This window comes from Somniosus microcephalus, chromosome 6 (assembly GCF_052327205.1).
Source record: "Somniosus microcephalus isolate GS21.2 chromosome 6, FLI_Smic_1.0, whole genome shotgun sequence".
NCBI lineage: Eukaryota > Metazoa > Chordata > Chondrichthyes > Squaliformes > Somniosidae > Somniosus > Somniosus microcephalus.
The window spans coordinates 84,967,864-84,994,782 of NC_140992.1; the positions used below are offsets into that span (position 1 = coordinate 84,967,864).

General features: G+C 41.9%; 1 protein-coding gene across 5 annotated transcripts in view; it reads right to left on the reverse strand.

Annotated features, from left to right (window-relative positions):
• The window catches only part of acsl3a (acyl-CoA synthetase long chain family member 3a), a 145,646-nt gene that overhangs the window by 112,652 nt on the left and 6,075 nt on the right, over positions 1-26,919 (reverse strand). The window lies entirely within an intron of this gene.

Genomic DNA, 26,919 nt, shown 5'->3' on the forward strand with positions numbered 1-26,919 from the left:
CCAGAGACTTACTATGTGCATTCCAACTCAAACTTGATTGTGGTGATGAAGTAATAGCAATAGGACATTGGGCAAATAAAAGGCAATGTTATGTTTCAACTACACCTCAATGGTGGTCACTCGACCTCAATGCATCCTCCTATCATGTGACACTGGCATATGATCGAAGTGGAAAGGATAGGACCCTTGAGGAGTATTTTAAAAATCAGGAAGGTACGGAATGGACAATCTACCTCAAGGCTGTAGTAACTGGACCTGAGGGAAAAGCAGAGTTTGTGCAGGTCCCCTTACACTTGTGGAAGCAGCCTTCGACAGTGGCCCCTCATATCACGCGGGAAGTTAACCAGTCTTTCCACGCCAAAGATTTGGGGCCCATGGTAAAACGAGCGATCGATCAGGCAAACCCTGAATGCCACCAGCCGCAACAGTTACCCGGAGGTCTGATGGTCCAATTTTACCAAAACCCTGAGCCTAGCCTGACAGTGGTGCACCGTCATGTAGGGAAAGATATACTGGAGTATGTGAATCCCCAGGTATGGGCCGTAAGACCCAACGCATGTAGGTCTAACCGGCATACAACCCATTGAGATCCCAGTGAAGGAAAATGTGACCTTGCCAACGGTACGACAATACCCTTTGAAGCAGCAAGCTATTCAGAGTATAGATAGACTCATTAAGGGATTGTTGGAGCAGGGAATTTTGGTAATATGCCAATCCAGTTGTAATACACCCATCCTAGCTGTTCCGAAAACTGGTAAGCCTGACCAGTATCGCCTAGTGCAGGATTTACGAACAATAAATGCAATTGTTCAGCCACTTCGTGCACTGGTACCTAATCCAGCACACATCTTGGCCTCGATACCTGCTGATGCTAAAGTTTTTGCGGTAGTCGACCTCCAGCATGCCTTTTTCTCCCTGCCACTGGCCGCTACTAGCCAATACCTTTTTGCCTTCACGTACAATGGCCAGCAGTATACGTGGACTCGATTACCCCAGGGCTTTGTGAATTCACCCACCCTGTTTTCGCGGTGCCTTCAACAGCAATTACAGACACTGACATTAAATCGTGGCTCTAATCTGATCCAGTATGTGGATGACCTTCTCATTGCCAGCCCTGATGAGCTAAGTAACAGAGAGGACACTATTCAGTTGTTGAACTATCTCTCAGAATTGGGATATGTGGTATCTCCAGCTAAAGTACTAGTGGCTAAGAAGACAGTTAAATTTCTTGGAGTTATGTTATCAGCAGAGAACCGCAGTCTGGAAACCAGTAGAATACAGCCAATATGCGAGACACCAGCCCCTAAAACGGCCAAACAAGTCAGACAGTGGCTGGGAATGGTTAATTATTGTCGACAGTGGATACCTAATATTGCAGTATTAACCAAACATCTGACTCCCTACACGGCTAAAGAGGGAGAGTTTGAGCTGGAACTAGAGGCACAGCAGGCATTTGAGGAATTAAAACAGGATCTGGTCCAAGCACCAGCCCTGGGACGACCCCTGTACGATAGACCATTCCAGTTATACTGCACAGTAATGAACGATTGCTCAACAGCAGTCCTGACCCAGAAGCATGGAGATAAGCATCGACCGGTAGCTTATTATTCATCAAAAATGGATCCGGTAGCTTTAGGACATCCCTATTGCACCCAGATCCTTACAGCCGTCTACAACAGTCTACAGTCAGCCGCTAACATGACACTTCAACAGGATATTACTGTGTATAGCTGTCACTCAGTCACTGCGTTACTGGGGCAATTGCAGACCCAACACCTGACTACCGCCAGGCAAAATAAGTATGAAATATACTTACTGAACAATCCTAGGCTTACATTTAAACACTGTAGCACTATCAACCCTGCCAGTTTCATTGCAAACCCGCCTTCCGAGAGTGATGAACCAAGCCATGATTGCTTACACCTCATTAAGGATGATACCTCAGTCCGACCTGATTTGTTTGACACTCCTATTACGGATCCCGGTATTACCATGTATACGGATGGCAGTTCTTCAATTGATGACATGGGAAAACGAATTTCTGGTTATGCAATTGTAAATCAGGAAGGTGTCACCTTAGAATCAGCAGCCTTTGAATCCCCTTTTTCTGCCCAGCAAGCCGAACTGTTTGCACTCATACGAGCTTGTACTTTGGGAGAAGGATTACGAATCAATGTATATACAAACTCTAGATATGCCTTTAGAGTAGTTCACGACTTTGGACAATTGTGGAAAAATAGAGGATTTCTAACCTCCTCGGGCAGTCCGATCTCACACCGTCAGTTAGTTTCAGACCTCCTGCAAGCCCTTTTACTCCCCAAACAGATAGCTGTGATTAAATGCTCTGCCCATACCACTGGCCAAAACCCAGTAGATATAGAGGCGGCCAAAATTGCTTCTAGGAGTCACCAAATGATTGTGCCCCGAATTATGAGGCAGACTAAAAATTCCAACAAGAATCAGTCTACCTCGGAAAAACTAATGCCAACCATCCAAGAGGTGATTAAGTTGCAGGAGGACGCTCCTAATAGTGATAAGCATTTGTGGGGAGAATTGGGATGTGTATATAACCCTTTATCAAAACTCTGGACTACTCCCGCGGAACAGGCTTGCATGTCTGATGAGCTAGCTGTTTGGGTTATTGAATGTGTACACTTTGCAACTCATTGTGGTGCCAGGGCAGTGAGTGATGTGCTTCTAAGTACTTGGTGGCATCCAAGGCTTCAAGCAATAGCACAGAACATTAGCGATCGATGCCTGACTTGTCAACAACACAACCCTGGAAAGGGAGTGTCTTGCGAATGGGGAAAAACCCCTTTACCGGAGGGTCCCTTTGAGACCCTGCAAATGGACTACATTGAGTTGGAAAGATGTCAGTGTTACAAATACGTACTTGTCATTGTAGATGTATTTAGTAAATGGATCGAGGCATATCCAACCACAGACAATAAAGCCTCTACTGTTGTTAAGGTATTGCTGAGAGAGATCATACCTCGGTATGGTATTCCAACTCGGTTAAGTTCTGACAACGGTCCTCACTTCACTGCCGAAGTGAACAAGGAACTTTGTAGCCAGTTGAACATTCATCAGCAATTGCATTGTGCTTATCGACCACAGGCTGCAGGACTTGTCGAAAGAACCAATCAGACTCTGAAGAACAAACTTGCTAAACTGGTAGCCGAAACCGGCTTAACCTGGTTGAAATTGCTTCCTGTGGCTCTCTTTCAGATCCGCACCACACCCGCGGGTAAAGCACGACTTACCCCTGCTGAGATTATCTATGGTAAACCACTCAAGACTCCCTGGAACCAAAATGCTGCTACAACGGTGCATTTTCACCATATGACTGAAGAAATGACGACCTATGTCTTGGCTCTTACTAAGGTTTTACGTGGGCTGCATTCACAAGTCCGTGCTGCATATGGTGAACTTCCTGACTTATCTGGTTCTCTAAAAATTGAACCAGGTTCGTATGTGATGGTTAAGAACTGGACTCGTAAAAGTCTAGATCCAAGGTGGGAAGGTCCATATCAGGTCTTACTAACAACCCCGACTGCAGCTAAGGTCGAGGGAAGAAGCGCATGGGTGCATTTCCACCACTGTAAATTGATTGGAGAAACCAATCAAAAGGGGGGAGATAATCAGTAGATTTCAGTACAGTATAGAGTAGATTTTACGAACAATCATTAATTTTATTTTAATTGATAAGAGACTACAGAACTCATGCTCGGCCTTGATAAAGGTGACTGCAGTTTTACGAGGTCTGGTGTTGTGTTTGGATTGTTTTGGCCTGCCAAAATCCTACTTTTATTATACGATTTTTAATTTTTAATTTTTAAAATTTTAGCTTTAAGTTCTTAACTTTGGATCTTGTGTAAGCAGTTTGTTTTCCAGATTAATAACTAATAAGTCGCATTGATTGATCACGGAGGATCAAGATGAGGACCTTATTACTGCTTCTGAGCGTTATCCTGCTCGCGGGCGGGGCGGCGTTCAATCAACTGAAGAAATGCAAGAAAATCACACCTGGAAAAACCGTCCACCTGTGCCGAAGAGATATTCTCCAGTACAAAGACAAGAATCTTAAAGCTTTCGGATCCTGGAACGTGACTAAATGGGAATTCTGTAATGGACTATTAAAACAGGAACATCGGGAAGTACATTTGGACAATAGAAACAGATGGGGTTTGCCATGCTGGCACCAAAAATGTACTTGTAGGACCAACAAAGAAAAGGGAAAGGAATCATGGATGATGTATAATGGAGGATGTTACAGAGAGGCATTAGTTAAAGAACCATGGTTGCAGGAAAGGGATCCACCAAGATGCTTAGGGTTTAGAAAGAAAAGGGAAGTTAGGAGAAAGAGGGAATTACATATCAACACCTTTTTGTACATGTCCTATGAATACGCCAAAAGCTGTAACTTAACAAACTGTTGGGTCTGTAGCCATATACCAATCCACTCCAGAGGGGGAATCCCTCTTAGACCCATACCATTGAATATAATTCAAATGGCTGAGTGGGTAGTTAGTAGAAACAATACGAGCAGTAGTACTAATGGTAAGGACACCCAGAGCAGAAACCGGGAGGAACAAAGAGTACAGTTCAGGAGTGCCGGATATCCCTTAAACATGTTTGAAGGATGGTACAAACCCATGCATAATACAAGCAAAAAGCCACCGTACCTTATCCTCACAAACACAACTGGGGTAGGAAGACCCGTTGGGGCGATATGTTGGATAAGGAATGTAAGCAAGGGAGAAGAGGGGAATCTGGAAGCATAATTGGACAATCCTCAAACAAGGTTCACCCTTAGAGGTTTGGTGGTTTAACACAACTGGTTTAACAAACCTCACTAGTGGGGGGAAATGGAACGAAAGCACAAGGAGTAACGGCGAGTCTGGCTTTTCCACATTTACAACGAATATGAACCTAACTGCGGGACCTATTTTATTTGCGGACATAAGGCATACCCATGGCTTCCACGAAATTGGACTGGGTCCTGCTATTTGGGATATGTAGTACCATACATTCACCACTTGAATAAGATTGGGGAACACCACGAATTTAAGAAATACAGGACTAAAAGAGAGCTAGGAGCTTTTCAAAGATTTTTTGGCATAATAAACCCTCCCTATGGAATAATGAATTTGATGGATGAAACAAGGAATTTGGCAAGGCTACTAGAGATAGTTGCCAATGACACTGAGGAAGCTCTAGCAAACATGAGTGCCGAAATGGTAGCCATTAGAACAGTTACCCTCCAGAATCGAATGGCCTTAGATTACCTCCTTGCTGCAAAAGGAGGAACCTGTGCCTTGATAGGAAGTGAGTGCTGTACTTATATCCCTGATAGTTCGGAAAACATAACCAACATTGTCAAACATATCCGGGATGCAGTAAGCCAGTATAAGAAACCTAAGCCGGGGGATGGCTGGTTTGATTGGATCAGTGGAGGATGGCTAGGATCAATGGGACAGACTCTGCTACATGGGCTGGTGGTGGTACTTGCCGTTATTATGTGCATTTTTCTAGTTTTCACGCTGATTAAGTGTGGCTGCAATAGATTAGGAGCAACTGTAATTCCAAGTCAATTGGTACAAAGGAAATCAGCATCAGAGGAAATTGAACTACCAAGTATAGAGGGTGAAGCGAGTGAGATGTTAAAGGAGCAAGTCGAGAAGGAATTAATGGAGGAGGAGTATAATAGACTCAATAAAGTAGAGATGAACCAGTAGGATGAAGCCCAGAATCACAGGGTACCTTAGATGGTTATCATGGAATGATAAAAGGGGGGAATGAGAATATAGAATGCAAAAATAAGGTAACAACTCGCTCCGCATGGCCAAGGACCCTGCCAACCTAAAATGGAGGACCCTGTTAGCCTAAAATGGTGGTGCAATGTCGACATCGCTGAGTCACTTGCATATTGTGAGAGATGATCATGTTAATTCAAGAAACTGAAGGCAGCAGGAAGTAAAATGCTAATATGGCTGGCACCCACGATGTCACACCTTGCTGGTGGAACAATGTAGGGTGGAGTGCAAAGGGTATACTGACAATAGGCGATCCGAAAACACATTACCATGCATTACCATAATGATTAGGTGATCGTGAAACCATTACCTGCATATTTTCTATATTATAAACCATTCAGTGAACTGTGACTTCTTTATTTCAAACTGCCAGGCCATCACTTTAAACTGTGTACATGCCTCGCTCGGGATTGGTGTAGAATGTACGATGTGTTAATGTCTTTTCAAAAGTAAAGTATAATAATGTGACCCACTGTATGAAAGATTGCTTCCTCTGGTGGAACCTGTCGAGACTCTGCTGGAGTCAGAACGGTGCTGTATCAGAGTAAGTCTCCCGGGACAACAGAATAAAACAACTGTTGAACTAAACCAGTATTCGACTCAGTGTTTGTACTGAACCAGATTGAGGACCAAAAAAATCCGTTTCAACAGTACCGTCAGAATTTTATAAGTTTCAATGAGATCCCCTCTCATTCTTCTAAACTCCAGCGAGTACAAGCCCAAGCATCCCAATCTCTCCTCATACGTCATTCCTGCCATCCCAGGTATCAGCCTGGTGAATCTTCGCTGAACTCCTTCCATGGCAAGAACATCCTTCCTCAGATAAGGCGACAAAAACTGCACACAATACTCAAGGTGCGGTCTCACCAAGGCCCTGTACAACTGCAGCAAGACATCCTTGTTCCTGTACTCAAACCCTCTCACTACGAAGGCCAACATACCATTTGCCTTCTTAACCGCCTGCTGCACCTGCATGCTTACCTTCAGCGACTGGTGCACAAGGACACCCAGGTCTCATTGCATGTCCCCTTCTCCCAATCTATTGACATTCAGATAATAATCTGCCTTCCTGTTTTTGCCACCAAAGTGGATAACGTCACATTTATCCACGTTATATTGCATCTGCTATGCTTTTGCCCAATCACTCAACCTGTCCAAATCATCCTGGAGTTTCTCAGCATCCTCCTCACAGCACACACGCTCACCCAGCTTTGTGTCGTCTGCAAATTTGGAGATATTACATCTAGTTCCCTTGTCTAGATCATGAATATATATTGTGAATAGCTGGGGTCCAAGGACCGATCCCTGCGGTACCCCACTAGTCACTGCCTGCCACTCGGAAAAAGACCCATTTATTCCAACTCTGCTTTCTGTCTGCCAACCAGTTCTCTATCCAAGTCAATACCTTGCCCCCAATCCCATGTGCCTTAACTTTACATGCTAATCTCTTATGCGGGACCTTATCAAAAGCCTTCTGAAAGTCCAAATACACCACATCCACTGGTTCTCCCTTATCTATTTTACCAGTTACATCCTCAAAAAATTCCAGTAGATTAGTCAAGCACGATTTACCTTTTGTAAATCCATGTTGACTTTGTCCGATCCTGTCACTGTTTTCCAAGTGCTCTGCTATTACATCTTTTATAATGGACTCTAGCATTTTCCCCCACTACCGATGTCAGACTTACCGGTCTGTAATTCCCCGTTTTCTCTCTACCACCTTTTTTGAATAGTGGGGTAACATTAGCTACCCTCCAATCCATGGGTACTGTTCCAGATTCCATCGAATGCTGGAAGATGATCAGCAAAGCATCAACTATTTCTAGGGCCACTTCCTTAAGTACCCTAGGATGTAGATTATCAGGCCCTGGGGATTTATCGGCCTTCAGTCCCATCAATTTCCCTAACAGCATTCCCCTACAAATACTGATTTCTTTCAGTTCCACCCTTTCATCAGTCCCTATGTTCCCCGGCATCTCTGGGAGGTTATTTGTGTCCTCCTTTGTGAAGACAGAACCAAAATATGTATTTAGTTGGTCTGCCATTTCTTTGTTCCCCCATTATAAATTCCCCTGATTCTGACTGCAAGGGACCTACGCTTGACTTCACCAATCGTTTTCTCTTCACATATCTATAAAAGCTTTTACAGTCAGTTTTTATGTTCCCTGCAAGCTTACTCTCATATTCTATTTTCCCTTTCTTAATTAATCCCTTTGTCCTCCTTTGTTGAATCCTAAACTGCTCCCAATCCTCAGGTTTACTGCTTTTTCTGGCCAATTTATATGTCCTCTCCTTGGATCTTATGTTTTATTGTTGCATCTATATGCAGTACAGATCATCTATATGCATGGTCTTTGTCATTCTTCAAATGAAATATTCTTCATATAATGCAACGTATAAAGTTTATCAACATGGGACACGACGTTCCTATGTGACACTGGCAACATTACAAAAGAGCCTATCTCCCCCACCTCGCCCCCCCACAATGTGACAAAGTAGGCTCTCCCAAGATGATACTTGGTTCTCCCTTCCTAGAGAAGGCAGAAAATTGAATAACTATAAAGAATATTGTATTTCAATTATTCCATGAGAAAGGGGCAGAGATATTGACAGTGATTTTGGTACACATTTAAGGCATCCTGTAATAATTATCTATCTTACTCAGCGACATCCTCCACATATTGCAGAAGTCTGACAAGGTAGTACCCAAGACAAGAGTAGCTTTCTTGACCTACAAGAAACACTCTGGTCAAAAAAGATTTGGCAAACTGTACATCTTTGTTGAATGAGAAAACCAAATAGTGTTTGGTGAACATATAGGGATTGCGCCAAATACTGCAAGCACCTCCTTGACTTCTTTGAGGACATTACAAATGGATAGCGGAATATTTTTATAATTAAAATTTGAATTTTCAGAAAGATCATTTAAAAAAAAAGGCTACTGACTAAACTAAAAAAAAGAAATCAAGGGTCAAACATGGGTAAAATAGGTAACAGAGTACTTGCGAGAGGTGTAGTATCAGATGTGGTGGAATATTGTGTGGAGTGCTGCACAAGTCAGTACAGGAAACTTTGTGCTATCCGGAGGTCAGGAATCCGGCATTCTTGAGCTACCGGCAAAACTGCGCTCTGAAAACCGCACCTCAGTAACCGGCAATGTTGCCGGTTACGAGTCCGAGTCTCCAACGGTTGCCGAGTTCGTCAGTGGGGGTAGTTCTCCAAACTGCCACTACTCGGCCTCTTGGTGCTATCGAAGTCGGAACACCTCAGAAACCCTGCATGTGGAGTCTCACTCTCCCATGCTGCCGGATAGCCTCTTCTGATCAGTCATTTTTCAGGGTTCCAGTACTGTGTTTCTCCAACGTTGTTACAACTCATTGGGTTGAATTATGGAAATCCCAAAAGATCATCCAACCAAAAGGAAGAGAGTGGTGTTAACTTTAAAGCAGAAAATCGATATATGTAAACGACTAGAATTGGGAGCGAAGCGTGCGCACATTATGAATGAATTCAAAATCGGTTCGTCAACAATGTATGACATCAAAGCGCAGAAGGATAAGCTGCTCAAGTTTTATGCAAGCTCGGAGACACCTAATAGTGTAGAGAAACGGCACACGCTTCATAAGCCTAAGCCTGAAGAGCTGGATACTGTGCTTTATGAGTGGTTTTGTCTGAAGCGTTCAGAGGGTGTTCCGATTTCCGGACCCATGCTAATCGAGAAAGGGAAGGATTTCTATGCAAAGATGGAGCTCACCGAGAAGTGTGCTTTCTCTGATGGATGGCTATCATGCTTCAAGGCACGGCACGGGATACGACGACTCGATGTTTCCAGGGAGAAGAAATCAGCTGATCACGACGCCGCAGAAGAATACTGCGAATATTTCAATCAGATTGTGAAGCAACATAATTTGTCGCCAGCACAGATATACAATGCCGATGAAACTGGCTTATTTTGGAGGTGTTTGCCAGAATCAACACTTGCTGGGGCTAGTGAGGCTAATGCTGCAGGTTACAAGAAAAATAAGGATCGTGTAACCGTGCGCGAACGCTGCTGGATCACACCGGGTTAAACTTCTCGTCATTGGGAAGTATAAAAATCCCCGTGCATTTAAGAATGTGAGGCACTTACCTGTTGAGTACAAAGCTCAAACAAATGCTTGGATGGATAAGGAAATCTTTTCAAATTGGTTCCATCATACTTTTGTTCCATCTGTGAGGGGACATTTCCGTAGAATAGGGAAACCTGAAGATAGCAAATGCATTTTATTGCTTGATAATTGTAGAGCCCATCCGCATAAATCAAAGTTGGTTTCGGGAAATATTGTCACCATTTATTTGCCACCAAATGTAACTTCTCTCATACAACCCATGGACCAGGGCATTATCCAAAATCTGAAGTGTCATTACAAGAAAGACTTCCTACGTAGACTGATAAACCAAGATGACAATACAGGTATACAAGCATTTCAGAAGGCATACAATCTTAAAGATGCCATCTTTAATGTTGCATGTTCCTGGAAATTGGTGAAAGGTCACACTTTGAGACAAGCCTGGTGCAAATTGTTGCCTTCTGTAATGTTTGCTGAAGGTTCTTCTTCAGAGGAGGAATTTCATGGGTTCAATCTTTGTCCGCGGAAGACTGCAGTAATGGAAATGGCTGACATGGTGAATGATGTAGGCCCAGCAAACCCTCTACATCACCTCAGTGAATGTGATATTCAGCAGTGGGTTGATGCAGATAGAGAAGTTGCTGTTGTGCATTCGCTATGTGATGATGAAGTAATGGATAATGTTTTGAATCCAAAGAAAAAAAAGGAAAGTGTGATGGAAACTGATGAGGATGAGATTTATGAAGTGAGAAAGGTTTCTTGGGCTAAAGCTGCAGAATATTTTGAAAGATTACTTATATTTGCTGAAAGCCATTCTTGCTATTCTGCCCAAGAAGTTATGCAGCTCCATGTTCTGCATTCAAACTTTCTACAAAAAAGGCAAGCGTCCACGAAGCAAGCAGACATCCGGGACATGTTTAAGAAACCTTCCAAAAGAGTTGGAGCAGTGGAAGTGCCTGAAGAATCTGTTGAAGTGCATGATCCTGATGACCCAGCTGGCGTGGATATTCCTGATGAAATAGTGGTCTTGGAATAAGTGTACAGTCAACCACCGTACAGTACTTTATACTGTACAGTCGTTTAAGTTTTGGTGCACTGCACAGTCGTTTATAAGATTTGTTTTACAGTACTGTTAACAGTAAAACAAAACTTATAAACGACTTAAGTTAATAACGAGTTATGGATTACCATCAACTGGCAGTACTGTACTTAATCAAGTATCTTTCACCATCCATTTAACACAACATTCTGTAGGTGAGTACAGTACCCAATTACTGTATATTGCACATTTCTTGATTTTTAAATTTTTCTTTGTTAAATATAGCCTGGGTAGATAACCCGCTCAGGCATCCGGAGCTTTTAAAAAAATCGGCAGTAGCTCGGTCCTGTCGGTGCCGGATAGCACAAAGTTTCCTGTACTTGTTTCTTATCTACACTGGATGTCGAAACTAGTGTTGTCTACAAATGTCACAACTGAAGTAGGGAGCTGTAGTGATAGAGGATGCAGTTAACATTTTGTGGGAGGATTTAGATCAGGTATGTAATTAGGCAGGCAAATGGCAAATGAAATCCAATACCAACAATGTGTAATACTGCATAGCAGTAGAAAAATAAGCAACACAGGTTTCCAATGATAGGAATAGAATTAGCAGAAACTCTGAAATGAATGTGCAGACTTGTTACTTATCAACAAGACAGTGTGGAAAAACAAATCTGTAGCCAGAACAGTGGAGTTGATGTCTACAGAGATCATACTGAGATTTTATTATACACTGATCAAACCACACTTCAAGTACTGTGTACAATTTTGGTCACCACACTTTAGAGGGACATATGTGCATTGGAGAAAGTGCAGAGTAAAACAACAAGAATGATCACAAGTGCAACAGGGATGAGCAATGGAGAAATAGTAGACAATGTTAAGGGGGACCTTGTCAAGGTATATAAAGTATTAAAAGGTATGTAGGTAAGTTGAGCCTGAATATTACTTCAAGGCAAGTCAGACTGGTAGGATAAGAGGACATAAATTTAAATTATTGAAAAAGAAATTTGAAATTAATGTTAGAAAGTAGCTTTACCAAAAAGGTGATAAAGGAAGGGTAGGAAAAGTTAAAGAGATGGGTGTGGTGAGTTGAATGGCCTATTTCTGTGCTATAATTTCTATAATAAAAATTTGGAATAACCTACTAGCTATGGTAGCAGAGTCAAAGACATTAAGGGCACTCAAAATGCAATTGGATGCTAGGCTAACCAAGTTACAGAACTAGATGGACATGCATTGATAAGCGTCATAACTTTTTCTTATGCGCTGCTAACTAAACTTTCACATTAGCCAATGATGCAGCTAGTGATAACCTTTCACCTTTCCTGATATTACGTTTGTAGCTTTTAAATATCATTTACCTAATAAACCCCAAAATTCAATTCTCTACCCCACCCAAAAAGACAAATGGCAAGATTCCACTAATTTCTGGTTTAACCAAAAACTCTCAATTGTTGATTTGAAGAGCTATAAATAGCACTCCAATTTGATGAAAAAGCAAGGACACCCACAATGAACACCGTGTAATTATCAAGAGGATGGCTTGAAGAGACAGATAATAATAGCCCTAATGTAAGTCCCATACCCCGACTGATTTTCCAGCAGGGTTTATTGGCTGCACAAGTCAGCACCTTCCCTATAGTAGGAGAAGCATCAGTCTAAACAGCTAACCACATTTCAATTATTTAAACATTAGGGGCTAAATTTATTAACATAATTTCATGAACTGCTAATTTAAAAGAGCAAGTGGACACAGCACATGCCAGATATAGAGATTGATATATTTTTACTGCAGCAAACTATACATGATTAGATCCATTAATTGATCATTTGCACTTCAGATCTGAAATGTTCATCATTGAACAAATGAACTTGCATTTATACAGTGCCTATCATATCATTAGGATGTCCCAAAGCACTTCACAGCCAATGAAGTACTTTTTGAAGTAGTCAACTGTTGTAATGTAGAGAGGCACAGAAGCCAGTTTGTACACAGCAAGGTTTCTTAAACAGCAATGAGATAAATTACCATATAACTGGGGGGGGGGGGATGTTGGTGGTGTTGGTTGAGGGACAGATGTTGGCAACAAGACTGGCAGAACCCCCCAACTCTTTTCTAAATAGTGGCATGGGATTTTTTATGTCTACTTAAGGGGGAAGATGGGACTTTGGTTTCAAGTCTCAAGTTCTGGGACCTGAGACTACTATAGGAAATAAGTTTAAATCCATACTGGAATAAATTATAAAAGTGAGGTGTCTTTGAACAAAAAAAAGTATTCACGTCTCTGTTGCCCACTTGATTGGTACAAATATCTAATATTCTCTTTGTTCAGCCTCATTATATCCCTTAAATTAGCAACCAGCCAAATTCTGCATTTCTAACAGGAGAGGCAGTTTAATGAGGACTTTTCGTATAGCTAAAGGATACTTCTTTAAGCCGAAACAATGCCAGAGAGCCTCACGAATGTATAACGACATCATTTGTTATTTCATTACCCCTGGTACTCACTGAACAACCAAAGGCATCCAATTTGACTTATTAACGTTTTCAACTTCTGAAAAGTAGAGTCCTTATAGGGATCCAGCCTCTAATTCGATAATTATTTATAACCATCTATTTTAGAGCTAACCAGTTTACAATTGAAGACAACCTCATGCGATTGTTTCTAAACTGGCTGTCTGTCGATTTAAGTTCTAGAGATAGAGATAAACACCTTTAAATCGGTCTGCAACTGCCGCCGGACACAGCACCGCCGCCACGCGTCCGCTAGAGGCGTTTTACACCCAACATGATCTCAATAAATGTCTACGTACATTGTCAATTTTATTTAAACCTCACACATTTACTGCAAATAATCCCCAGCAATGTTCATAAATCATGCCAATACACTTCCAGGTTATCAAAAAATAACTTCAGGGCTGTTTTAGAGGGAGACGGGAGAAACTACATTTACTCCAAATGAATACTTAAAAACTACCTTGGGGTAAAGCCAGGTCGATCTTGTATTTTCAGTTCGTGTCCCTTATATTGAGTGGAAAAACCACGAGCAGGAGGGGCTTGATTGGTAACTATAGTAACAGCAAATCAACGCTCAGATTGTTTATTACAGCCGTCAGAACCTCAGCTCCTGCACACATGGCTGCACTGACGTGGACCTCCAACATCGCAGGTAAAGTTCCTGCTAACTCAAGACAACGGGAGTGGCAACTATTTATTTATACTTAGAGAATCAGAGTAACTTTTATTCCCCACTTCTTAGTTAAACAGTAATTAGCTACAGTAGGCGGAATAAAGTGTCTCAAGATAAAGGTAACTGCAAATATGTATATCGGGTGGTACATTTTCCCGCTATTTATATAGCCTGCTGGCCCCTACATCATAATTGTCGTCTTTTGGACCTACATCATGCAGTACGATTAAATACACCCACAACAAAGGAATAAGCAGCACAAATGGACATCAAACTTGAAGTATCTTATTTAGCCGAGTTCTAATAGTAGATGACTAAAAAAAAAATCTGCATTTTTAATCTGAAGTGAGAATAGTAAATGTTGGTATTGAAACAGAGAAGATAGGAGCAGGAGTAGGCCATTCGGCCCTTCGAGCCTGCTCCGCCATTCAATGAGATCATGGCTGATCATCCAAATTCAGTACCCTGTCCCTGCCTTCTCCCCATATCCCTTTAGCCTTAAGAAATATATCCAACTCTTTTTTGAATATATTTAATGAACTGGCCTCCACCGCCCACTGTGGCAGAGAATTCCACAGGTTCACCACACTCTGGGTGAAGAAATTCCTCCTCATTTCAGTCCTAAATGGCTTACCCCTTATCCTTAGACTATGACCCCTGGTTCTGGATTCCCCGGCCATCATAAACATCCTTCCTGCATCTAGTCTGTCCAGGCCTGACAGAATTTTATAAGTTTCAATGAGATCCCCTCTCAATCTTCTAAACTCCAGCGAGTATAAGCCCAATCGACACAATCTCTCCTCATACGTCATTCCTGCCATCCCAGGTATCAGCCTGGTGAATCATCGCTGCACTCCTTCCATGGCAAGAACGTCCTTCCTCAGGCAAGGTGACCAAAACTGCACACAATACTCAAGGTGCGGTCTCACCAAGGCCCTGTACAACTGTAGCAAGACATCCTTGTTCCTGTACTCGAACCCTCTTGCTACGAAGGCCAACATACCATTTGCCTTCTTAACCGCCTGCTGCACCTGCATGCTTACCTTCAGCGACTGGTGCACAAGAACACCCAGGTCTCTTTGCACTTCCCCTTCTCCCAATCTATTGCCATTCAAATAATAATCTGCCTTCCTGTTTTTGCCACCAAAGTGGATAACCTCACATTTATCCACATTATAGTGCATTTGCCATGTTTCTGCCCAATCACCCAATCTGTCCAAATCGTACTGGAGTTTCACGACATCCTCCTCACAGCTTACCCTCCCACCCAGCTTTGTGTCGTCTGCAAATTTGGAGATATTACATCCAATTCCCTCGTCCAGATCATTAATATATATTGTGAACAGCTGGGGTCCGAGGACCGATCCTTGCGGTACCCCACTAGTCACTGCCTGCCACTCGGAAAACGACCCGTTTATTCCAACTCTTTGCTTTCTGTCCGCCAACCAGTTCTCTATCCAAGTCAATACCTTGCCCCCAATCCCATGTGCCTTAATTTTGCACGCTAATCTCTTATGTGGGACCTTATCGAAAGCCTTCTGAAAGTCCAAATACACCACATCCACAGGTTCTCCCTTATCTATTTTACCAGTTACATCCTCAAAAAATTTCAGTAGTCAAGCATGATTTACCTTTTGTAAATCCATGTTGACTTTGTCCGATCCTGTCACTGCTTACCAAGTGCTCTGCTATTACATCTTTTATAATAGATTCTAGCATTTTCCCCACTACCGATGTCAGGCTTACCGGTCTATAATTCCCAGCTTTTTCTCGACCACCTTTTTTGAATAGTGGGGTAACATTAGCTACCCTCCAATCCATGGGTACTGTTCCAGAGTCTATCGAGTTCTGGAAGATGACCAGCAATGCATCTACTATTTCTAGGGCCACTTCCTTAAGTACCCTGGGATGTAGATTATCAGGCCCTGGGGATTTATCGGCCTTTAGTCCCATCAATTTTCCTAACACCATTTCCCTACAAATAATGATTTCTTTCAGTTCCACCCTTTCATCAGCCCCTATGTTCCCCGGCATCTCTGGGAGGTTATTTGTGTCCTCCTTTGTGAAGACAGAACCAAAGTATGAATTTAGTTGGTTTGCCATTTCTTTGTTTCCCATTATAAATTCCCCTGATTCTGACTGCAAGGGACCTACGCTTGACTTCACCAATCTTTTTCTCTTCACATATCTATAAAAGCTTTTACAGTCAGTTTTTATGTTCCCTGCTAGCTTACTCTCATATTCTATTTTCCCTTTCTTAATTAATCCCTTTGTCCTCCTTTGTTGAATCCTAAACTGCTCCCAATCCTCAGGATTATTGCTTTTTCTGGCCAATGTATATGTCGTCTCCTTGGATCTTATGCTATCCCTAATTTCCCTTGTTAGCCACAGTTGAGTCACCTTTTTTGTTTTATTTTTATGCCAAACTGGGATGAACAAATTCTGTAGCTCATCCATTCGGTCTTTGAATGTTTGCCATTGCCTATCCACCGTCAACCCTTTGAGTGCCATTCTCCAATCAATCCTACCCAACTCGCTCCTCAGACCATCGTAGTTTCCTTTATTTAAATTGAGGACCCTAGTCTCCGAGTCAACTACTTCATTCTCCATCTTAAGAATTCGATCATATTATGATCGCTCAGACCCAAGGGGCCTCGTACAACAAGATTGCTAATTAATCCTTTGTCGTTACATAATACCCAGTCTAAGATGGCCTGATCTCTGGTTGGTTCCTCGACATATTGGTCCAGGAAACCATCCCGTAAACACTCCAGGGATTCCTCCTCCACAGTATTGTTACTAATTTGGTTGGCCCAATCTATATGTAGATTAAAGTCACCCATGATGACTGCTGTGCCCTTATTAAGGATTTGGGTGTTCTTGTACACGGATCATAGAACATTAACATGCAGGTACAGTAAGCAATTAGGAAGGCAAATAGTATGTTAGCCTTTATTGCAAGGGGGTTGCAATACAAGTGTAAGGAAGTCTTGCTGCAATTATATAGGGCATTGGTGAGACCACACCTGGAGTACTGTGTACAGTTTTGGTCTCCTTACCCAAGGAAGGATATACTTGCTTTAGAGGAGGTGTAACAAAGGTTCACCAGATTGATTCCTGGGATGAGAGAGCTGTCTTATGAGGAGAGATTGAGTAGAATGGGCCTATATTCTTTGGAGTTTAGAAGAATGAGAGGTGATCTAATTGAAACATATACAATTCTGAGAGGTCTTGACAGGGTAGATGCTGAGAGGCTGTTTCCCCTGGCAAGAGAATCTAGAACTAAAGGTCATAGTCTCAGGATAGGGGGTGAGGGGGGTCAGCCATTTCGGACTGAGAGGAGGAGAAATGTCTTCACTCTGAGGGTGGTGAATCTTTGGAATTCTCTACACCAGAAGGCTATGGATGCTCAGTCGTTTAGTATATTCAAGACAGATAATCAATAGATTTTTGGGCACTAAGGGAATCAAGGAATATGGTGCTAGGGCGGGAAAGTGGAGTTGATGCAGAAGATCAGCCATGATCTTATTGAATGGCCGAGCAGGCTCGAAGGGCCAAATGGCCTACTGCTCCTATTTCTTATGTTCTTATTATAGAAATAGCAATCCAGTTTCTCTATTCAGAGGAATATAAACCTTGAAATTTAATTTTCTTGACTTGTGTCACCTCAATCCAATAATTTATAGTTTACCAAGTCAGCTGGTACTCAAGTATTTCCTTTTTATAAAAAAAGGATTTTGAGAATGAAAGGTCCTCAATTTATCAATAGGAATTTGTTATCGTTCAAACCTACTCAGAAGCAGTAATTACACTGCATTCTTATGCAAGATTGCAGTACTTGGGTAACAAATAACATGGTATATGTAAAAATTCACAGGATTTATTCGGATGTTGCCAAATTACTTTCCTTAAAACACTATATATAGCTGAACTTTTAAAAAATCCCTCCTCTTTAAAAATACTGCTAATGAGACAGTGTTCCCATATGCTAGAAGGTCTTGAAGATACTCCAGAACTCCAGATACTTTAACCTCAATTACCATAGGGCACAGACAGAAACATCTTGTTTCTTTACTTATCCTTAGCTGCCTGCATCTCCTCTTTGCTAAAGCAATGATTAGTTTTATAGACTTGCACAAAAAAATTGATATAAGGCTCTTTTATGTTTTAACACCAACTAAAATAATTGGAGTCTTGTTTTTAAACAAAGTTGAACTGTAAATTATTAGTTTGCTATCAAGCTTAGCACAAATGTAATGGCAAAAAGAAAATTATGCTCCAAGTCTGCAACAGCTATACTAATCTCCCCAACATTAGATGAAATTTGCTTGAAAAATCGACAATGGCAAAAAGGCTTATACGGTCAGTGTTTAAATATTATTGCATTTTGTAATATTTGCTTCAATGATTAAATATTTGGACACAGAAGGCTGGCATGCTGCAAGCTATCCTATGGAAGCTATTCCAGTATGTTGAAGGCAGATGTCTATTGTATAGCTGAAGGGAAAAAGCTCAGAGACTTGAGAGGCAGTGACTGGAAGTTGTTACCTGGAGGCTAGGTTTCAAAACAAACTCATAACAAAGGTTTGGTACTTGCCATATTTGAGTTGCAAAGAGACAGCAGTTTTATGACGTTGTGCTCTTCACCATACCACTCGTGAGGAGGTCCTGGTACCTGTTGTACACCTAATGAGAGCTCAAACCCACACCTATCAGCTGTCTAATGAGCAACGAGTGATTATCTCCAGAGAGGGGGTAGGGAGGAAGAAAGGTAGGAACCTCGAGCCTTTAGGGGAGCCACAAGGTGTGCTGTTGCAGCCTTCGCAGATGCAATCAACACAGAATCACTGATTTGACATGAACTTCAACTTTTTACGCACTATTTTCACCAATGAAAATGTTAAGCCTTGTTAAATCAGGACGCCACAAAACCCCTATAAATGGTGACAAATTCAAAGTGACATTGGAATAGAGGAAATCTACGCTCTGGAACCCACTAAATCTTTGTGGGCGGCTTTTTGCAAGGTCAGCGGCGAGCACCATCCCTTTGCCACTGACCACAAAATCCAGGCTGTTGATTGCTATAAGGTACACACTATAAGTTGAGTTGATAAGAATCCCAAGTATAGTTTTATGAAGCAGTTTGATCATCATTACTACTACTACTAGCTATAACCCATCAATCTCCTATGAATGCACCCTTTTCAAAAATATACATTACCTGTCAATTTATGGGGGAGATTATGGAAAGTGTGATGGCCGAACAAAATATCAACTTATCAATGTTATGAAAACCAAGATTGATAAAATATGGTATAGTTTTGACGGAGTTTGATATGAAAGCTGCTGAATTCTTAATTTAATCCAACATACATTGTCAGAAGACATGACCTGAAAATTAGCCAACTGAATTGAACAGATGAAAACTCTTGCTTGTTGATTTGTGAAATCAGATTAAATTTATCTTTTTTTTTAAAAAAAAGGAATTTGGCAAATATGTCATAGGAATGTGCTGGGGAGGAGATGTATAAGCTTACATTTTTTGTAAAATAATGAAATGTTGACCCCCGAATGACATGAACAAAACCCTAGTTTATAGTATGTCTTTGTTAGCTCTAGGCTTGACTATTCCAACACACTCCTGGCCAGCCTCCCACGTTCTACCCTCTGTAAACTTGAGGTCATCCAATACCCTGCCGCCCGTGGCCTAACTTGCACCAAGTCCCATTCACCCATCACCCTGTGCTTGCTGACCTACATTGGCTCCCAGTTAGGCAACGCCTCAATTTTAAAACTCTTATCCTTGTTTTCAAATCCATCCATGGCCTCGCCCCTCTCTATCTCTAATCTCTTCCAGCCCTGCAACCCTCCGAAATATCGGCAGTCCTCCAAGTCTGGCCTTTTGAGCATCCCCGATTTAATCACTCCACCATTGGTGGCCGTGCCTTCAGCTGCCCAGGACCTAAGCTCTGGAATTCCCTCCCTAAACCTCTCCACCTCTCTTTCCTCCTTTAAGACGCTCCTTAAAACCTACCTCTTTGACTAAGCTTTGGTCATCTGCCCGAATATTTCATGTGGCTCATTGTCAAATTTTGTTTGATAACGCTCCTCTGAAGCGCCTTGAAATGTTTTACTAAGTTAAAGGCACGATATAAATACAAGTTGTGGTGGTGTTACAGTAGGACACTAAAAATATCCCAACACTGGACAAACGGGGCTATAGGGGAGGAGGAACTAAACACGATTAAAATCACTAAGGAGATGGTACTCGGTAAGATAATGGGACTAAAGGCGGATAAATCCCCTGGACCTGATGACTTACATCCTAGGGTCTTGAGAGAAGTAGCGGTAGGGATTGCGGATGCATTGGTGGTAATTTTCCAAAACTCCCTGGATTCAGGAAAGGTCCCGGCAGATTGGAAAACTGCTAATGTAACGCCCTTATTTAAAAAGGGAGGTAGACAAAAGGCTGGAAACTATAGACCAGTTAGCCTAACATCTGTGGTTGGTAAAATGTTGGAGTCCATTATTAAGGAAGCAGTAACAGGACATTTGGATAAGCATAATTTAATCGGACAGAGTCAGCATGGTTTTATGAAGGGGAAGTCATGTTTGACAAATTTGCTCGAATTCTTTGAGGACGTAACAAACAGGGTGGATAAAGGGGACCCAGTGGATGTGGTGTATTTGGACTTCCAAAAGGCATTTGACAAGGTGCCACACAAAAGATTACTGCACAAGATAAAAAATCACGGGATTGGAGGTAATATACTGGCATGGGTGGAAGATTGGCTATCTAACAGAAAACAGAGAGTTGGGATAAATGGTTCATTCTCGGGTTGGCAATCTGTGACTAGTGGTGTTCCGCAGGGGTCAGTGCTGGGACCCCAACTCTTTACAATCTATATTAACGATTTGGAGGAGGGGACCAAGTGCAACATATCCAAGTTTGCCGACGATACAAAGATGGGAGGGAAAGCAGTGAGTGAGGAGGACATAAAAAACCTGCAAAAGGACATAGACAGGCTAAGTGAGTGGGCAGAAATTTGGCAGATGGAATATAATGTTGGAAAGTGTGAGGTTATGCACTTTGGCAGAAAAAATCAAAGAGCAAGTTATTATCTAAATGGAGAGAAACTGCAAAGTGCTACAGTACAAAGGGATCTGGGGGTCCTGGTGCATGAAACACAGAAAGTTAGTACGCAGGTACAGCAGGTGATCAGGAAGGCCAATGGAATCTTGGCTTTTATTGCAAGGGGGATGGAGTATAAAAGTAGGGAAGTCTTGCTTCAGTTATACAGGGTACTGGTGAGGCCACACCTGGAATACTGCGTGCAGTTTTGGTTTCCATATTTAAGATTATACTTGCTCTCGAGGCAGTTCAGAGAAGGTTCACTCGGTTGATTCCGGAGATGAGGGGGTTGACTTATGAGGAAAGGTTGAGTAGGTTGGGCCTCTACTTATTGGAATTCAGAAGAATGAGAGGCGGTCTTATCGAAACATAAGATTGTGAGGGGGCTTGATCGGGTGGATGCGGGGAGGATGTTTCCACTGATGGGTGAGACTAGAACTAGGGGGCATAATCTTAGAATAAGGGGCTGTCCTTTCGAAACTGAGATGAGGAGAAACTTCTTCACTCAGAGGGTAGTAAATCTATGGAATTTGCTACCTCAGAGCTGTGGAAGCTGCGACATTGAATAAATTTAAAACGGAGATAGACAGTTTCCTAGCTGATAAGGGAATTAGGGGTTACGGGGAGCGGGCAGGGAAGTGGACGTGAGTCTAGGTTCGGATCAGCCATGATCCTATTGAATGGCGGAGCAGGCCCGAGGGGCCGTATGGCCTACTCCTGCTCCTACTTCTTATGTTCTTATGTGTTGTTGTTGTAGTAGTTTCATACCCCTCGAGATGGTGTTTAATCCATTAAGAATGCAACTGCAGAAATCACGGCCATGGATAAACAAGATGATATGGAATAATACAGGGAGAGATCCACGAAAATAGAGGGAAGGAAAGTTAAATGGATACCTGCAACTTCTTTGCAAGAAGCAAAATAAGTAATTGTGCAAGAACTTAAAACAAAGTTAAAATGTCTGAAAATATTTTCTTCTTTTAATCAAACAAAATTTAGATTAAAAAGATGATTTTCAATTCAGGTAGAGGAAAATGGGGGACCAGATATGTTTTCAAAGTGATCAGAATAGGTCAGTATTAGCTGGTAAGTTCTTACAGCATTTCTGACCGTGCAGTGCTGATGGAGCGTCCACTATAGAAGACACAATTTTGTTCCAACAATTCATTCATACAACCACACTATCTAAATCATATATCGCATTCTGTAACACACTATCTAAATCATATATCGCATTCTGTAATACAAACACTAGTTTCAGCTTCCTGTTTGATGGGATGTGTCTTATACCACGTTATCACCAGTATTTTAAATATGGTACTGTTCCCGTTATATCTCTGTCCATTCAGCTGACAGTATAAACTTTGAAGGCTGTCACATTTTTGGGTGTGCATGCTAGTTGTTTTGGGTCTAGCATCAATGGCCACTCCCGTAACCAGATCAAGATAGAGCGATAAAGTGACAAAAGAACCAATATTACAATTTGTTCACTTTTTATTAAACTCACAATTCATAGAATCTAATTGTTGCAGAATCTCTCTTGCCAAACTGTAACTGTAAACAACTATGCCTACTCTTAGACGACTTAGAGGCAACCTGATAGAGGTATGTAATGAAAGGGCTGGATTCAGTGCCTATTGATTGATGATTTTTTCCAGTTTGACAGATTGGAGAGGACCAGGATACATGCATTTAAACTATGCAGAAGTAGGAACAGGCAAGATGTTAGGCGGCTCATTTTTCCCCCAGAGAGTTGCGAGCCTCTGTAATGCTTGCTGGCTTGTGTGGTGTGTGCGGACTCTATGCACGCCTTTAAGAGGGAGCTGGGGCAGAGATCGGATCATATAAAAGGTAAGTGGATTAACAGTTAACATACACATGGTCAATGTGATCTCCTGGACTGGCTGTGATCGCCAGAGGGGATCAGAGCGGAAATATCCAGATTTATTTTTTCCCTTATTGGCCCTGGGTTTTTTTTCCTGTTTTTTTGCCTCTCCCAGGAGATTACAATGGCTGCAGGGGGTAGGGGTAGGAAGTGTATAGTCATGATGCTTCAGCAGGCTTGATGGACCAGCTGATCTTTTCCTGTTTGTCATTTTTGTATGTTCATAAATGACTTCCTGTAAAATCGTGCACATATAATTTGCAGAAATAATATGTATGGGCTGATCCGAGAAGAAATAAGATTATATCTGGGTAGTTAATTAGATAAAATGAGACATAAATAAAGACCGACAAAAAGAACAATGATAAGAAGAAGGAATGAAGAAAGCAAGTATATACAAACAGTCTAAACAAGCAACTCCATTGGTGAATGCCATGATTTGTGTTTCATTACCCACTTTCTCATGGAAAGGACTTGAAGATGATCTATGTTAAGATGTGTATCTTTGGCTTCCCAGGACAGCCCCATGCCAAGTTGTGAATTGGTAGGCAGACGAATGGTAACTATAATACAAACTTAGAAGATCTCTGAGACCCACACAATGGACAGGTGGTTAGCCATGCCTGGTTATTCAGAAGGATACTTTTCCCCCTGAGTGTTAAAAACCTTTTTTGATCTCTTTGGGGTCTGTGAGAAATGCTTTTAAAAATCAAAACAGACACTAAGTGGGACTCGAGCAGCAGAAGGCTGTGAAGGGAGAAAACCACTGCCCGATGTGGTATAACAGGATAGAGAGATAGATAACCCACTAGCAGTCATTTTTTTTTGTAACTGCATGCAAACAAAAGTCACTGATTTTATCAAGCAGTTCTCATTGATGTCCTTGTTCTATGTGGTTTACATACTGTGGAATAAAGCAGCTTATGATTGGAACCAAACTTCACTTCACCCAGTGTTAATGCAGTCTGCCTTTGAAGAGATTGAAGGAGTACAAGTGCATAAGATATGAAAATCCAATCTAGATCACAAAGGAGGTTCATTGTTGCATTCCTGGGTCCCATTACCACACAAGTAGATATAGGGCAGTGAAACTCAATTTCCATAAAAGTAGGTGCTCAATCCGTTTAAGGGAGTGATCCAACACCACTGAACCCAAGAAAATATCTACAGTAGTCCCAAATTTGTAACGGTGATCTTCCTGTTTAACACTCATTCTGGATAGTTCTATTTCTTCTCTCATCTCTGTGCCTACATGTGAAGTATTACACATCTCTCAAAAAACAGAGCAAAAGCCAACCTCACCATCCATTTAAATACTATCATGGTACAGCTAATCTACAACTGCTTGTACATTTCTGTTTTATGCTACAGGGCAAAGTGTAATACAACCTTCTGGATTTCTCCTGTATTATTCCAATAGTGCATATTTAAAAATTATGTTTGTAGTACTTGTTTCCAGTCTCTCTTCTTGAGGCTTTTACCAGTGTGAGTATTTAATTTTCCATTTTAAAAAAAAATTCCAGTCTTGTTATTTCCAACTCCATACAGCATGCTTTTTGAAGAAAGTCATATTATATATTAAAAATGGCGAGTGGCCTCATCCCTCTCCATCTCTGTAACCTTCTCCAACCCTCCAACTCCCCTCCGCCCGCCCGCACTCTCTGTTCCTCGGACTCTAGCCTCGTGCACCGCCCCCTCCCCCTTCATCTGAATAATTGGTTCCTTCAGCCACCTAGGCCCCTGCCCAAGCTCCTTCTCCTTAAACCCACCTCTTCAACCAAGTTTTTGGTCACTCCTCCTAATATCAACATCTTTGACTCGGTATTCATTTTTTCCTTACAATGCCTGTGAAGCACCCTGGGACATTTTTTCTGCATTAAAGGCAATTTATAAATGCAAGTTGTCATTGGTCTCAAGATTTCAATAGGTACTGCGCTTGTAGGTACCACTGTAAACATAACATTACACAACAGTACAAGGGGCAGCAGCCAACATTAGATGACCACCGCAAATTGAACCGTAACAATCCTCAAGTACTGCTTTTTAAAATATATATATAAAATATTTTAAAATCATGTTTACGGCCTCTCAGGAACCGGTAGAGCGAACAGACAGCAACATAGGAGGTCTGACTTTTGAGCAACATGAAATGTGAGAAAGTGAAAGCAGGCCTATCAGAGTACATCTATGAAGATTGTAAAAGTGGACAGCTGAGCATTCATGACAACTGTGTTCCAAAAACACTACTCTGGCTCTCAATAAATCATAAGGACAGACCGTTGTGAAGCAGAAGACTGTACACATGCAAAGCACAATAACTGGGCCAGAGATGAACATTAGAAAAGCCAATGAATTGGAATGGGAGCCAGCAAAATGCAGCACAACACCTGAGGCATTAAACTCAACCCTCTCCAACAATTTCCCTCCAATGAGCAGAAATTGTGTCCAACTCTAACCCCACCCCAAGCAAATATCACAACCCCTGTCCCCTTCTGTGCAAAAATTGAGCCAACACTTCCACCCTCGCTGAAGAAGTAATCATGACTCAATCTCCACTAAGTATAAATCCTGGGTCAGACAACAAACCCACTGCTAGCACCCAATTCCACCAGGCAGCAATTTCAGGATCACATGATAACCCACAGTCAGCTCACCCGTCAAGCTCCCCCACCACATACACAAAATCCCCCAGCGGCTGCTCAGAGCAGAATAGCCCTGATTGACAAAAAAAATTGTCCCCCCCCTGTCCTCCATGCAGAAATTCTAGGATCAGACCACAAATCCACATTCAACAATCACCCACCCCGCTCCCCTCCGAGCATAAAAACCTGGAGCAGATCTCCACCCACCTTGGCGGCCTGCTCCCATGATGAGTAGAGGGGGCATAATGCTCACCCCTTAGCAATGACTTCCCCCCACAATTCCCTACACAGCATAAATAGTAACTATACACCAACCCACATTATATTTTGCTAGGTTTCTTTTTCTCCCCAACACAGATGTACCCCTCTTTTCTTCATCAACTCATTTCAGTCCCAATCTAGAATGTATTGAGCAGATTCTCCTCAATTATAAATTTCACTAGCTTTTAGCTAGAGCATCTTTTTCACCATGGGGTGGGGTGGGGTGGGGGACAGGAAGAGTAAAAAAGCTAGTCGTGATCCTGCTCCATACAAGTGCACTTCCTGTCACATTAAATGTAAAAATAGAAAATGGCACAGACCAGACTATTCTGCTTTCCTTTTGCTTTAAAAAGCATGGCTACAGAGGAAAACTAAACAGGAGAAAATAGAGTTTTCATTTTAAAACATTTAAAATAAATTGTATATTAAGGTGTTCATAAGAAATAGGAGTAGGCCATTCGGCCCCTCGAGCCTACTCCATCAACATGGGGCTCTACAATTACCTACAGTGGCCCTAGGCTGGGAAGATGGAAAGAAGATCAGCCAATCATCACTATCCAGTGACCCCTGCTGAAAAACGTCAGAGTATCAGGTGAGGATAGGCTATGGCTCAGCTGCGATTACCCCTGTAAATTAACAGTTTAGTAACACACTGTCTAGTGCAAGTTCCTAATAGTGTGCACCCATGGAACTATACCTCAGCAGGAGTCCATGCTTCAGGGAAATAAATGATAAAATATGTGCCTTCCTAAACAAATTCAACAGCTATAGGTTAATACATAATTCCAATCTGTTGGCAATCACAATAAATAATTGTTCATTTTATGCTGACAAAGACATA